This window comes from Neodiprion fabricii, chromosome 2, assembly GCF_021155785.1.
Source record: "Neodiprion fabricii isolate iyNeoFabr1 chromosome 2, iyNeoFabr1.1, whole genome shotgun sequence".
In the NCBI taxonomy this organism is placed as follows: Eukaryota; Metazoa; Arthropoda; class Insecta; order Hymenoptera; family Diprionidae; genus Neodiprion; species Neodiprion fabricii.
In genome coordinates this window covers 38675966-38692440 of record NC_060240.1, presented here as the reverse complement: position 1 = coordinate 38692440, position 16475 = coordinate 38675966, and the positions used below count along the sequence as shown (strand labels likewise).

Here is a 16475-nt window from a genome sequence, read left to right as displayed (position 1 = left end):
ACTCGCAGCATGAATGAAATGAGATATCGCAGTTGTATCGTGAAATTTATTGTCTCTGACCGGAGCAAAGCTGGACTTTTGCCGAATTCGAGTGTCCTCGATGATAAGAGAAGTTTTTTTAATTTGAAAAATATCTTACCTTCCTTAGGCATAATTGTGACTTAACAAAAATAGGTACAACTGTTGCAACTTCTCCAACGAATCATACGTGAGAGAGGAACTTGTGATACTTTGATAAGGTTCCATCTTCTTGTCTCATCGACAATACAGACGTTGAACTAAGCAGTGTGAAAAAAAAAAAGTGGGCAGAAATTTTTCACCGTATAAAAGTAAAACTCTCCGAGAGAAAGCCTGCACTCGAATGACTTTTTCACAAGGCTGTATAAAAAACCCAATTAAAATTTCAATTACCTTTTGTAAGGCTGAAAGTTGGCGTATTGAAAAAAGCGAGGGTTTTCCGGATCGGGTTCGACGTGAGTGACTTTTGGGGAGGCGTCTGGTTCTGAAGAGTTTTCAACAGGAATTCTCGGGCGAAAGGTGCGGACCAAGGCCTAAGTATATTCACTTACAGAAACGTGAGGCGACCGAGTGACTTCCGGCGAAGGATAAATACCCCGACATTGTGAATCTCGGCCCGAGGCGTCGCTTCCGACCGGTCAAAGGGCCTAGGATTTGATTAAGAAATAGCCGCTGCACCCAACTCTACGGCCCTACAACACCGACCGGACTTCCGGTCCGCAGGCGGCCAGGTACGCAGTCGTGATCCCGGGAAGAAATTCGCCCGGGGCACGGTAGTGAAACTTTGTCGAGGGCCTTTGTCAATAATACTTCAAAGTCCGGAAACACGCCCGTCGGACACTAGGACGGAACTGCCGCTGCAGGACGACTTATCGTCGGGCAGAGAGCCGCGATTCTAGGAATCCTCGTTGAGAAGGGTGAGCCGCCCTTCGACTAGACCAGAGTAGACTAGACTAGACTAGACAGGACTCGAACATCTACCGGGTGTATAGCGGGGTTAATAAATTCGCAAAACAAATACGAATTACGTAGAACCAGGGGTTGAAAAGTCAGGCTGAAATTCATATTTTATGACGAATACTTTTCTCCGTCGGTTACGGTATTGGAGGAAAAAGAAGAAGAATTGTAATAGAGAAAGTTCAGTTGTTGGTAACTTGCATGAAAAAAAAAAAAAACAGAGAAAAAACTCGCGTCATTATTCGTCTACAGTTTTTTGTTTATCCCAAAACCGGTCTCATGAAGAAAGTTGAAGGGAATTTATCTCTTGACTGTGTAAAATCGTCATGCGTATACACGCATTATCGTTCAGCGGGTATCGGAAAAACAAAAAAAAATAAAATAAAAATACAAGGCATTACGCGATGATATTCAAAATATTATAATTAATAATAAAATCGATATGTTTCATCAGAAATTCGTGTTTTAAAATAACGTTATTCCACGTATACAAAGTGGATATTATTTCGAATGAAATTCAGTTCGAAATACCTTACAGTCACAGCTTTCGAAGCTTTTTTTCGAACCGAATTTCTTTTTCCCTCCGGTTTTTGCTTGCTCTACGTTTCAACACTTTCTCATTCATAGGAATCAACAGCGCGTCCATTTCGCACGTACGTACGTCATTCACGGAGTGACGGAGGCGTCCATTCGTCCGAACGGCAATCGGTAATCAGAGAGACCAAGAGGGCTCGACGGGGTAAAAAGGGTTGGGGCGTACCCGTATAGTTATACCGATATTACTCGGAGCTGTGTGCTTACGGTGCCGCGATGATGCTCGGCCTGTGGCTGGGCTGAAACACCCCAGAGCACACCTCGGTTTAGGTTTAATACTGCAGAACCGGGCAGGCACTAACCCACGCAATATCGGCCAAGACGATACAGGTTACAGGTATAAACTATTATATTGCGCCACTATCACCCCCCCTTTCCTCATTTTCCCCGTCTTTGCGCAGCCACAATATGTCCCTCTTCTGCCCTTTCGTCATTTTCATTTCGCTTATTCTTGTTTATTTCACAGTCCGCGATCTTTTTTTTCCCATGCTTTCGTGCCCGTATTATTGTTAGTTGAAAAAGTGGACAGGTTTTTGGACTTATGGAACAACAGAGATCCGTATTCGGGAAATTTTCACTGAGAATATGGATTTTCGGAATCTCGCACCGTAAGGTATACGTATATATTAATAAACATATAATCGTCCGAGTTGTGCACAAGTTGAAAAAATAGAGCAGAGTCGATATATTTCTATTTTTACGGGAAGAGGACGAGGATCTTCGCGATTATTCGTACACTGAGAGAAATTTCTAGTTACGTTTACCTCTCGGTCCTTAACTTTTTTCAGTTTTTACCACAATCGAAAAATATAGTTCTAGGTAGAAAATGAAAATTAATTTTGTAGCTGTTACCGGAAAGTCTAGTATCCGTTACTAATCCTTCTCATTATCATCACTGTTACTATATATTCTTGTAACCGTTGCGAAAATTTAATGCTTGTGCAACAATAAATTGACGTCAAAGCGTTGTTTAACTAAAAAAGTAGAGACAAACTGACAAACTCACAAACTGACTTTGCGTTGCGATTACCAAAAAACGATCTACAATAGCGTAAATGGTCAGGCGTACCTCGTTTTTCGTAATTCCAACAATATTCAAACAGTTTTTTTAACGATACCTGTTTCACTGAATTTTGCTAGTTACTGAAAAAAATTAATTATGCTCAGTGTATCGAATTGGATGTGAAATTATTCCCGCACGTTCAACTGCGAACAGGGACCACGATCAGGGATGTACGAAGCTCGACTCTTCTTGGACAAGGACGCAATAAGAGTAATAATAAAATCCGTTTGTCACGTAGATCATATTATAACCCGAGTGTTGAGAAAAATGAAATACACGAATTAACCAGTTTAATTTCTACCAGATTTACGGGCTGTTTTTTTGCCTCCCGCGGTAATGCCGTCGGGGTTTCTTGTATATTGTATAATTATGCATGCATAAAATACGAGGGGTCGTGATCATTGCTGTCGTTGAGACGACGGGTTTAATCCTCCGTGGCGTAATCGATCCGGGAATAAGCTCGTGATTATACATTGTACAATTACTGCACGTAAAAAATGTGTGAAGACAAACGGCAATTTGTTTCCAGGTGTTCGTAGTTTTTACCACAATATGAATGAGAGCGAGAGAAAACAAGTGAAAAATTTCTCCTTGTGGAACATATAACTCGTTATTTTTCTTTTCTTTTTTTTTATTTTGTTGTAAAGCATATTTCGAGTGCCGCAAGGTCCCGGCGGGATTCCGAATTAAGCAGGAAAAGACCGAAATAAAATCTCTACGTGCTGAATGCGGTGAGGAGTAATAAAGAGGCTTGCTGGCTCGAGTGTGACACAAGTTTGTATTAAATTAGAGTGAGATCAAAAGATCTCGTCCGAAATGCTCTATTTCAAGATTCACAGTAGCGTTTTCACTCCGCGGCTTGAATCACTCTGTTTCATGACTTAAGAGTGTATTATGTATATACGTGTACAATATACATCGTGTCTGCATTAAAACCGCGGAGAAATAACCGAGGCTTGGCTGTAAGTCTTAAATTTCACTTCTCGTGCTGTGCGAATCTCGCTAATCAAAAATTACGACACAGATTAGGGAAGACAAATTGCAAATGGAGGTTGTATCTTTGCATACATTGCACGGATCGCTCTGATTACTCAAAGAAAACCGCGACAACATTTTCAACTTTAATAATATCGTTTTTCGTTTCCACATACACGATGACGAAATAAAGCGACGATGATTACATTCTTCTAACCTTAGACGGGAGCTGCACAGTCAAGATAACGCGCACGTCAATCCTCCGATATTTTACAATACTCCTCACGCAAAATTTGCTCGATTACCTGCAGGCTAATCGATTATTAATAATGTTAGTATAAAAGTTTAGGAAACAGCGACACGCGATGTTTATAAGAATTCTCATCGCGGCGTCCGAGTTTTAACGATACCGATGCGACGATGGGAAATTGCGGTGCAAAGTGGAGTTTCATAATTCGATCTTAGTTCCTAATTTTATTATCGCCACCGACTTTCAGCGAGTCGACGTTTTCCTTCGTCCCCCTCCCGCTTTTCCTATTCCCCGCCGGCTGCAGCCTCTTAGTTTTCACGCCAAGCCTTGCGGCCGATTAACCGAGATGTCTGAGGGAAAATTTCTTCAATTCCGTTTAACGATACACGCCCACGATCGTCGTAATGGTTTTTATTCATTTTTATACAAACATTTTCGTTCCTTTTTTCGCGAACACTTTTCCCGCAACACGATATATCGGTATAAAAAGTAATTATACGCAGAACATTAACGATCAGCCACGTCAGATTCGTCAGGAATTATATTACCCATGAATCCGTGTGTGCGGTGTTAAATGTAATACCGAAAATGTTTTACAGAAGTCCACACGATTTCGGTGTTGATTTTAAGACCACTCGGTGTCAAGAATCGAACGATTCGCACCGATTATGTGTAAATTTTACACTAATAGTTGCGGACTTCTATTGACACCGTGAATTTTCCGACAGTGTAATTATACGTGTTTCGGATTTCAGCGTAGCGACGACTTCTTCTTGAATCAAGCGAGGCTATTATAATCAGGTAAAAAAATACCCCGCGACCGTATATTTATTCGGGAATTATTCCTAGCCTCTCGAGCGAGGTGAAAAAAAAAAGTCTCGGCGTAAGATCAGCAGCCGCGAAGCTGCAGCTGGACGGGAAAAACGGAAGACGTTGGAAAACTAGCTGGATAAACGACGAAGCCTATCTAAAGAGGCGTATTATGTGCAGTGTATGGTATACGTACTACGTAGGTGTGTATGTACATGTGTATATATATATATATATATATATATGTATATATGCTTGAAGGAGAATCGAAGCGTCTCGAAAAGTCAAATATCCGTAGAAACGCGTAAATCTTTATTGAGTCGAGGGAAATCCGCGAGAGCGAATGCCACATGGGTTTATATAAAGTACCCATCCGCTATGTTCATAGTAAAGTCATTCCGCAATGTCGTTTCTTTCGCATCGAGAGGCAGCCTTTTTGCTCCTCCCAAGCTCCTCCTTCATTCTTTACCGTTTTTCCTCCGCTTTCGTTTTTTTCCATACCCGGTTCGCTGTATATTATACGACGTAACGATTGAAATCAAGTGGGTGCAGGAATGACGTACCTTGTAGAAAATAAAGAAGAAAAGCAGACGATGTAAGTATGCGGCGATTGGTGATCGGAATATCGGGAATTTCGCGAGAAATTTTTCTTCAATTAACGAGGGACACGCGTTTCCCTGAGTGACCTTGTAAATTTCAGCCAAGGACCCGATTCCTTGGACAGGGAGTAACATTTTTCACCTGAATCTCATCGTCACGATTTTGCGCCTTGAGAGAGGACGCGAAATTTTTTCCATATCCTTCGATTTTTTAGAAAAATTAACAATCCAATGTCAATCCTGTATCGGTTGGATTAATTCTACCGACCGGAATAATCGTTTACTTGCTAATCGAAAGAATTTTAACCCCGGGTGATGAAATTTGATATTTCTTTCGTTACAGGACGTGAACGCATTTTGCCATTGATATTTTTCATCCGTTTTTGCTTTCATCCAAAAATACGAATAGGAACGTGCACTTGTGCATATTTTCGTTCAGATAAATGTACGAATGGCTCTTCACGTACTACGCAGTCAATTTCAAATTCCCTCTCAAGCGAGAAATATCTATGAAAAATACACGCGCGTTTCTTCGTCGACTCTCCTCTCGATCCTTCAACGTTTTTTTCGAGTCGGGCGTCAACCTTTGAGAATTTTAAACGCGAGCTTCGGACGGCAAGACGAATTTCTACACACTCGAGGCGGCAACCGGAGGCAGATCGAAGATGGATGCTAATATATTATTATTGGGATTGAGAAAAGTGTTCGGAAATGTATTACGTTCAAAAACATATACATGCAAGCCAGGAAAGTGATGAATAACGTAAAACTGTGACTGGGGAAAAAAGCGTGAGCGCAAAAAGCGGAAGATACGAGGAAAACAATAAAATTTCAAAACCGCGTGTTACACGTAATAATGCGTAAATAGAAAATTGGCAGAGGAATTTTCTCCCCTTTATCAAAAAAAAAAAAAAAAAAAAAAACTCGTTCATCTCTGGCGCTGTACAAATGTTATCACCGTATGACGTCGATAGTGTAACAATGATGTCTGCCGTGCGTGGATCCGGTGAATCAACACGGGTGCCAATAAATATGATCAGACATCGTATTGTAAACAATTATACATTATATGTACCGTGTATCGGTGGGGCGATCAATTTAGCAAGTTTCACTGATCGTGAGTTATTATCCCGGGGCGATAAATTCAGATCCCTTGACTCCAGAGGTTTCAAATAATTCGCTGATTAATAGGTATAAGAAAAATCGAGAGCTACGTAGAAAAATGAGATTTACACTTTTTACCGCTGAACTCGAGCTGCTATACACAATTTATACAGCAATAATTATATTCGTTCGCAGTAGTAGGTAGAAAGGCGAGATAATTATTCGGATCAAAGGGGGAAAGGGAATAAAAACTAGAAAAACCCGAATCGTTATTATGTTCTCGTAAAGAATGGCTAATTGGAACTGACATGAAACGGTGTATAAGTACCTCAATTTTTCGATCTAATTTCCGTTAACGCAATCCCGTGATGCATGTAAATACATTTATCAATTTACGAAGCTTAATCCTTTGAATCGAAATTTTTAAGTATTCTCATCACCTATTTTACATTCATTTTTTGTACATTTACAGAACTTTTCAACATACTTGTGTGCGGGTTTTTGCTATTTCCGATAGTATACTAATAGATTTTCAATACTCGAGAGCGATAGTTGCGATATGATGTAGATTAATATTGTTAGAAACAAATTGATTGAAAAAAATCGTGAAAATTGAAGTAATAATTCATTTCCGAGAAAGTTACCCCCTTTACACGTGTACATGTTTTACATAAATTATAAGTTTTTGGGATCGTTGATTACGAATTTGAAATCAGATTTTGAAAATTTAGTACGGCGAATCCCATCAGAGACTCCGAAAACAACTGCATTGAATTTTCTAACCGTATTCGATGAAATTTGAAATTTTCGTTCAACATATCGGATCTAATGCCTTGAATTTTCAAAATTTGATTTGAAACGTGTAATCAGCGACCCGGAAAACCATTGCAGAGAGTTTTTCGATCAGATTTGATCAAATTTCAAATTTTCAGCGTCTTGAATTTTTGAAACCTGATTTCAGACTTGTAGTAATTTGAAAAGCTTACGTCACGTATATCCAACTTGTTCCGTAATTTCTGGCCATGAGATGTAGGTACACATATACGTATACATAGATTCCGCGAGTTCTGGTCACAGTATGCCGCAATCCTGAACGCGGTTGATCCGGTTCCAGTAGCGCGTCTAAATTAACCCTGAACAGCATCTAAGCACTGCGGTTTCGAAATACGTACAGGATTAACCGCAATCACGCTAAGCGAGTGCTCGTACGATCTGAAGGGTGAATATCGTGGTTCTGAAAGCGGCACGTGGAAGCGGGGCAAACTGTCTCGCCGATGAAAAGAGGGACCGAATCAGCGACAAGCGAAGCAAAGCTGCATCGAAGATCCCTCCGAACAGAGGCGCGAATCCTGCTTCGGCTCTGCGTTTTCCTCGGCCTGACTTTCCGAATGATGAAATAAATCGAAGGAAGTAATCCGAAGGCGGCTCGTGACGGCGACGAAAAAATCGCCACGTCACGAAATCACAGCAGGTGCCTACACGCCGCGTAACAGCCTCCGTTCCGGATTGAATATCCCGGTCGCCTTACCCCAATTTATTAAAGCTCGTTTTCGGGCTGCAACCCCGTCTGCCTGCCGACGCGAGGCGACGCGACGTAGGTAAGACCGGAAGTTTCGCTCACGTACGGGGAACGGTTACGATCGCCGATACACGTAGTTACATATACGCGATCCAGCGAGCTGGGACGACGCACGGCTCGATCCGGACTATTATAACCCATAAGGTTATATCCCGGAACGATATACACCGGGCATGGGGATGCATGCCAATACTCGGAGCGACGCGACGCCGTCGTCCCGACGTCGAGGAAGCCGACGAGGCCTCGCGTTATACCCGCCGAGTCGCTCTTTCGTCGCAGATACGGATCAAAATCGCCCCACGCGAACGCCCCGATTGTCATTCAGGGGACGAGACACGTCCGGAAGTCGTATCCGCGGTCAATATTGTTATGGAAAACAAATTCTCTGTTTCAAATTCTGAATATATTTCACCGATATTTATTTACGAGCTTAAGCGCAAATTCGTATACCTCCCGAGTTGCGGATTGAGCGGATTTTGATCTATCTTAAACTTCTGGTCTGTCCATTTTACGATTTCTATAAAGTATTTGGGAACGAATCTATTCAATTGTCACGAAAAATCGCGATTCCTTTGTACCAAGGCTTGGTTTTCAACTTCCGATTAGCAAAGATTTCTCTTCGAGAAGTCTTTTCGAAAGATTACGGATATTCTATAATTGCTGTTTAGGCACAGGCGATTGTTGAGATTAACGGAGGGAATCAGAGAATAGATATCGCCTAAAACAAAGAAAGAAATACCGATAATATCAATGGTTGATTGCACACGGATCAAACTATTTTTAACATCAAAGCTGACTGCCGTTTTAACGGTCCGTTAAATATTTCACCGATAGCCGTGGTCGTTGGGCATTATGTGCCGCATAATAACGTACGTCAATCGCCTATCGTTTGTGTGTACAAAAGATGTAACGGTTGAGTGCAGCTGGTCAAAGCGCGAGCTCGTCGTGATTGGAAAAAAGGAAACCTGCAGTTGAAAAGCTGGTTCGAAAAACGGTGAGATAAAAAAAAAAAATTGACAAATATTATTAGCAAACGTGGTTGCAAATACGCCACAATTAGCGAAATGCAATTCTGCGCTGTAAGCTGCACACGATTTTCCGAAGCCCTTTACGGATAAATCGAGTGAATTGTCTGATGAATTGAAAGTTGAAAGAGAAAAAAAACACGGTTTCAAAGATTTACAGCTACGTCATTAATCGCGCCGATGATAGTTGATACGAACGAAATGCTGCTTACGTGTGATAAAGATAGGTGGTACCCTGTACTATGTGATGAATATAAATCTGATCATGTTCGAATAACACGAGCTAAGATATCAACAACTTTGAGGAAATTTTGTATAATTAGAACGTTCCAAATCGACGAACCCTGGTGTTTCTTATTCGATTATAATGCTTCTGAATTCATTTTGTTCGCCGTAAAGATCTCAAGATTGAATATTAGAATCGGATCAAGAACTTCAGAGTTTCGTGATGCTGAACGTTCTAATTTCATACTTCTTAATAATTCGCGTTATTAGAATTTGCTCAGATTTATTTCTATCGTCCGGTAAGAATGTTGTTTCACAGTACCAAATAACGTTTCTGGAGCTTTACAAAACGATTTGTTCTGTTTTTCTAAATTTTCATTCGGATAGTCGGGTCGGTTCGTCCTTAAACACACGGCGAGTGATAATCCTGGATCAGAATAAGACAGGGCAGAAAGTATCGATCGCGAAGATGAACTAATACCGAAGTGGTATGAAAAGCTGGATTATTTTTCTCCCGGCATCGCGGCTAACCGTGAAGTTTCATAGCCGACGTGAGCCGCTTGTTTTCGCGTGATGCTTGCCTATTAGCTATTCATTTCGCTCTCCGCCCACGTAGGACTCTATTCTAGTTCCATAAGCCGTCTCCTTTATTACGAGGAGGTATATCGATTTGATCAGCTCCCAGTTCGGCTGACACGTACGACGTCCTTCAGCTCCTACTTGACGAGTCCTGCAGGCTACGCGTTCGCTGTTCCCGCGAAACGACGTCGGATACTTTGACGGATGGGGATGAAAAGGGAGAAACAAATACCGAAAGATGCTCGTTTTCCCAAATTCTTGCAACCGATCTTGGCTAGAATGGAGTACAGATTGCGAGACTGGCTGAGACTTGAAAAAAGTTTGCGTTCCTCGGGGACGAATGTTACGGTAAATGGTACAGCTTGAACGGATACGAAAATTTCGCGTGAATCGAAAGTGACGAAGTTGACGACTGGCTCCGTGAAAACTATGCTCGCAATTCGATCCAGCAAAATTGTGACGAAAACGAATAAAAGAACGACGAAGAGTGCTTTCGTGCCGAAGAAGAAGTTCGCAATTTTTATCAAAGCGACGTTCTTCCAAGATGAAAAATATATGTGAGGCGTTCGTTTAAGGTCCCGGGGGAGACGAATGGTTCCTTTATGAGCGAGAAGCAGCAGTTGGCAATGAAATTGAGAGAGTTAAACGAAACGTGATTATTAGACGCATCGCAAAGGACAGAGACCTGCACATCGAAGCTCAGACATCACTAATTGTCTTGTTAGCGAAAAGGCGGACGGACGCGACGTGGAAACGAATTCCGGTTTACACAGGGGCGGAAGGTGCGGACTAAACGCCGAGTGAAATTGGCCAAAGTCAAACTACTTACCGCGAGGAAAATGAGAAACGTCACGGTTTGGCAAACGCGTAAAAGGGAGGGAAATTAGTCGCGGAACGAAGGCGGCGTTACGTAATGGAGAAAAATCGAATAATAAAACCTTTCAAACCCTAAAAACGCGATACGGATAAACGATAATTGTACATCGTTGTTATTGCGTAACGTTGGTACTACGTATTAAATTGAATAACCTTTACCCGTTATATACTTGTATTCTTATTCTTACGTTCGTTTCATCCTCGGTTTCTTTTTTCTCCTCTTATTTTTTTTTTTTTTCGATTTCTTTTACGGAAACGTCGGTACGTCGAGACCAGAACGACATCGACTATCGAACACGAGCCTCTTTTTCCTGCGACGAAAATCGCGTGGGTTAGAGACCTCGTTAGGAATAAAATCCCGCGTCTCTGCGTTTCTATCCCTTTGCTCTTTGCACGTGCGTCACGCGAATGGCGGCCCCCGCGGGTGGAGCGAAATTTTTGAATATTTCGTTACCGCGATACGCGAGTGTAAAGTGAAGGATCCATTTTGTATCGGAGAGCTCGCGAGGATGGGGGAGGAATTTTATAGGACCTATCGAGCATTTGCAAGAAGCTACGAAGCGTGTTATTCTCGGTATCTTCTTCGCGGCTGGTTCGCGTGAATTCTCAAAACGTAATACAGGTTTTCCAATTTTCACTCCAAAGTTGGTCAGTTTTCATAGATATCTATGTATAGCCGTACGCTTCGCAGGTTTTCACCCAAGAAAACTATCAAAGTTTAAGGTCAGTCAGAGAAATAAGGACTGGGACGTTGAATTTAATTACACGGGATTCAAAGAATCGTTAATTGGATATCTCCAGGGCGTAACGTATGAGAGTTAAAGCTAAGATCAACACACCGGATCCAAAAGGAAGGAAGAGGAGATGAAAGAAACGAAGGAATCTTGAGGCGCGAGAAGTTGCTCCATTTTGTTACAAATACTCGACTCGAATCAACTCGCCCGCCAATCAAGCCTGATACAAATTTATTTCCCCCAATGAATCCCAAATCGATTTCATTTAATCCCCTGATCGAAGGGACCAATACGATAAATATTCTATTCATCTGCAGCTGCCCATCCACCGATTTCTGTAATATAATTGCATACACGTACGAAATTTCTTTTCCCTCATTATTTTCCTCGTTCAGTCTGTCAAATTATTCTCAATCGAATCGTACGATTGGAATGTAATTTCACGAAATGAAACATATTTACTCGCTTTGCTTTATACAGCGACCGTGCGCGGTCCAGAAAATAGTCAATTTGTACCGAACGTTTCGCTGCAGTATCCAGATGAGCGTATATAAAACGCAAAGCTGTCCAAAATACGCTGCATCAAATTGGATCAATCACAAATTGAAGCGACTAAACGAGTTGAACAGGTTAACCAATACGCGGGTGGGTGAAAATTTGAATACGTAACAATATGAATCACCGCTTGTTTCCGTACAGCGTAATTTCGTTATTCAACAACGTTAATTAATCACCGCGAATCGCAAAAGAGTTGGAAAGAAAAGAGAAAAAAATGTAAGCAAAAAATGAAACGAAAGCTATCGGCAATATTTCTCTGGAGTGTTCAACGATCATCGGGAAACCGAATGAGAGGAAAAAACTGGGTATAAATCATCCTCTCCCAGGGTGGCTGTGTTTTAATCTCGCCTATCGAGTTCAGTCTCGCGACACATCGACGCCCGCTGTCTGGAACAAAGGGAAAAGTTGCGCTTGCACTTGAACGCGTAACGATGCCGATCGTTGTGCGAAACGCGCAACATGTCATATTTGTTTTACGGTAAAACCCACGGGGCATGTAACGCGGGGTGTTGAAAGGCGTTAATGGGAAGGACGCAATTTGCACCCCTAGAAGAATGTAAAGGAAAATCGCGGCCGGCTCTAAGGGTGTAATCACACGTCTGCGGCTCGCACGGGGCGGCGTGGCCAGCGTCGCATGGCACACGGCGTACCTGTTCGAGACGGAGGGGATGACGAGACGGGGGCGCGAAGTGTAACCATGGGTATGCAGGTCATGGCGCATGTCAAAGCGGCGAGGGTGCGGCAGCTGCCGTGGCCGACGAGAACAGGGCGGGGATCCGGCTCGAAGCTCGCGAGGTTCGTTCGTTCGTCCTTTCCTTCGTTCCTTCGTTCGCCGACATTCAATCAAACGGAATCGCATCAATAAAATCTCGCCGGGCGTTGGAGAGCAACGCGACAGAGAGAGAGAGAGAAAGAGAGAGAGAGAGAGAGAGAGAGAGGAAGAAGAAGAGCCGCGACGGGGAAAAATAAACCCCGGGACAAAAAACCGAAGGATGATCGGATCATTCGCCGTTGTGGTGAGACTGGGGAGATGCAGGGGCGAATGGGGGGGGGGGAGGTGGGAGAAATCGGCGTCGACGTCTTAAAGTTTATCTCATTTGCAAAGTGCCGGGAGTCGCTTGGCCTGACCCCAAAGCCAGAACGTGCTCTGAATCATATTAGCGGGGCAAACAGCTGTTCCCGAGCCGGCGGACCGTCCCCCTTTCGCCACCCCCGGCTCGTCCTTTTCCTTTCATCCCCGAAAGCCGCGACGCCGCTCCAGGTGGCAACCGATTCGCCCTGAAATCCCGTGATTCCTCGTCAAGGGTTGATCAGCCCCCGGCCTCGTTCGCCACCCCCCCCCCCCCCCCCCCCCCCCCCTCCCTCTCATCGCCCTCCCATCGCCCCAAAATTGCCTCGGACTACGAGAAGCGGAAGGGATCGTCGCCGGTCGTTTATGTCCTGTGAATAATTAGCGAGATCGTTAAGACGTCGCACGTGCAAGTTTTCTCTCGGACAATCGCTACGTCGACTCTTCGCGACGACGGCCTCTGTTTCTGCACGACGGGAAGCCGAGAGCCAACGGCAATCAATCACCCTGCCATTTGACAGCCAAAAAGCAACCGACCCCCCTCTTTATATTATAAGATCATGCAAATTTATTCTTGCTATGAAATATGTTTGAATTCATATATATATATATATATATACAGAGAGAGAGGGAGAGAGAGAGAGAGAGAGAGACGGTCCCCTATTATGAAGAGAGATTGCGTACACTGCGCGGTTTATACGATGTAGCGTATACACACGATTTTATGTACAGTGTACCTTGTACCGAGAAGATGCGGAAATGAAAGCAAACTGTATATTTCCGGTCGAATTCTCTTTCTACCAACTCACGTAATCCGGCCAGATCGCGTTACGGGTTATATCGTCAAAAAGGGATAATGAAACTCGGTCGACCATCGCGCACTGAATACACGATGATACACGTATATACGCACACATGTGCGTATATTTATACATATATATATATATATATATATATGTACGTACATACATATTATAGACGCATATATACAACGTAGGTAACGTTTTGGTTTTTTTTTTTTTTTTTTTATTATTCTTTTTGTTTCTCAACGCAACCGGCAAGGGTGGCTTGTAACAGAATTCGAGGAAACGCGGCTGATTATACCGAAGGTAGAGTTACGGTGCCGTCGGTAAGCGTGAGTATTAAGGGTTGAATTTCGCACGACACATCGAACGAGCGACGAAGAAATTGAGATCGCATTAAGACTGAATAAAAATGCGTGGTTGACTTGGGTGAGAAATGAAACAAGCGTTGATTACGAGTTACGAATACACCTTGCAAACGATGACGGATAATACCGTGGAACGGTACTACAAAAGCGTGTTGTTTGAATGAACAAAATAATTGTCGTTACCTGTTAACAATGACATCCAGCGGATCCTCCGTCGGCGGTAAAAACATAACAAACGTCGAACGTCGTTCGTTGCGAAGGATATAACGTAACGTGACTCGAGAGTGTTGGATGCGGTAACGGAGATATGACGTTAAGGGCGCCGTCGACGCGACGTTACGGCAAAACGGCGGCCTCCAAGACCCGAGACAACGCAACGGGGCAAGGCAAGGCAAGGCAAGACAAGGCAAGGCAACGCGAGAGGAGATATTATACGTGCGCCGGCACCGTACACCGTGCTGGGATGCGGGAGTTACTGGGCGTCTGTGAGCGTCACGACGCCACATATTTGCAACGGGGCGTCGCGACGCATGCGCAGATCGAAAACTGAGCAGTAGAGACGGCCTGCCAGCATCTGCATTGAATAATCCGAATCTCTATGACAATTACGCCTCGGCGTATAGGCGGTAGAAGTGGAGGAGGAGGAGGGATGGGGGTGGGGAGGAGGAGGTTTTCGGTATATTTATACGCGATCCCGTGCCGTGCCGGTAAGGAACCCCCCCCCCCCATGTGATTATTCTACATCGCAAACCCCCGACTTTGGTCTTCGAGTTCAAAAAGCCGGTGTTCAACCCCCGTTTACACCTAATTTTAGTCCAAATCAATATATTCACCTCTTGACTTTCGCGGGTTCTACCTTACTTCCTCCCCGCCTAGTCCTTCATCCAAGTTAGGCGAATCTAACGTGTATACGAATATAATACGCTGTACCGTGCAAAAAAGATACTTTGGCGTTTCGCGGCTCTCCTGCTCGGTTTGCCACCTCGTGGCTAATAACGCTCTGCTCTGTGGGTACTATAGTACTCCTACTGTTACTACCGCTGCCTTTACCACTACCACTATCGCTGCTGATACTACCACTATTTATCTACTAGCCTGATATATATTTGTATATACGGGAATGAGAACAAGTATCCATTCTCGAGTGAAAAAGAAAAATGATACGGTACATGGAAATAAAAAGCGTAGTATTGATTATCGAAAACGCAGAAGCAAATGTAATTCTCATACCGTTATTTGAAACCGGCGGGAGGGGGATGATAGAATCGAACGAGTCGGTTGGGGGTCAGATAGTAGAATGGCCACGTAGGATTTCAAAATACAGAAGGGCTTGAAGTTATATTGCAGAAAATTCGAAATGTAGAGGGGTCAGAATAAGGGAAGTCGAGGTATAGAATCGTCAGAAGTTTTCCCATGTTCTACATCTCTGTGTTTTGAGTTTTCTGTACGATGTACGAGTTTTTGCGTTTTGATATTCTACGATGAATTATATTCTTGAGTTTTTTAAATTCGCTACTGCGGCCATTCTACTTTTTCATTCGAACTAGACAGCGGAGGAACGAATCGATGAAAAAGTAGAATTCGCATTACGTGATTTTTGGAAGCAGACGAAACGGAATCGCGATTTTCGTCAAGTTTTCCAACTCGATTGAGCCGGTTTTTGCCCGATCGGAAGATAAGACGACCAGTTTCCGGCCCTCGCAACGGATGTAAGTAAGCAAGACTCGTGTCGGCGGATCCTGGCACGACATTCGGATGTTTCCTTTCCTGCGATATTACAGTACAACGGATATATACTTGCAATTTTTTGCTCACCTTGCGCTTCATCACGACGATGCAAAAACAACGGGGAAAGAAATCCATGCGAGTATGTGATATTAAAAACATTTCATTTCTGATATTTATTTATTTCTCCGCTGCACGGCGTTTGAAAATGGTTTGAATGGGTTTTACCGAGTTTCGCGTACCTTCAGGATCCTTAATTTGGATGGGTCGGTGTACATGTATATTACACCTGCATATTTATAAGTAACGAGTCACCGAATTAGATTTTCAACTTTTCTCGTTGGGATGGGTCCCTTTCGGCCGCGTCTCTTCGACCCTAATGGGGACAGGAAAAAGAAATTTCTGTCGGTAAATATTGTTACTCTGTAATGACGAGAGTGGAAAAGCATGCCTCACAATTTTTCAACGCTTTCATAAAGTATGATTTATGTATATCGGAATCTCCGCGAGGACTGCGGACTCTTATAGTCAGAACTCGTGCTTTTCATTACCTGCAGATGGAAA

General features: G+C 43.2%; 1 protein-coding gene across 2 annotated transcripts in view; it reads right to left on the bottom strand.

Moving 5' to 3' along the window:
- The window catches only part of LOC124174941 (somatostatin receptor type 2-like), a 46748-nt gene that overhangs the window by 16006 nt on the left and 14267 nt on the right, over positions 1-16475 (bottom strand). Inside the window, exon 1 of one of the 2 annotated variants that reach the window (XM_046554610.1) lies at positions 14370-14643. The exons of the other annotated variant lie outside the window; for it this stretch is intronic. The gene's annotated coding sequence lies outside the window, so the exon portion shown is untranslated. Of the gene's footprint in view, positions 1-14369; positions 14644-16475 lie in introns of those variants that run through there. 2 annotated transcript variants of the gene reach the window in all.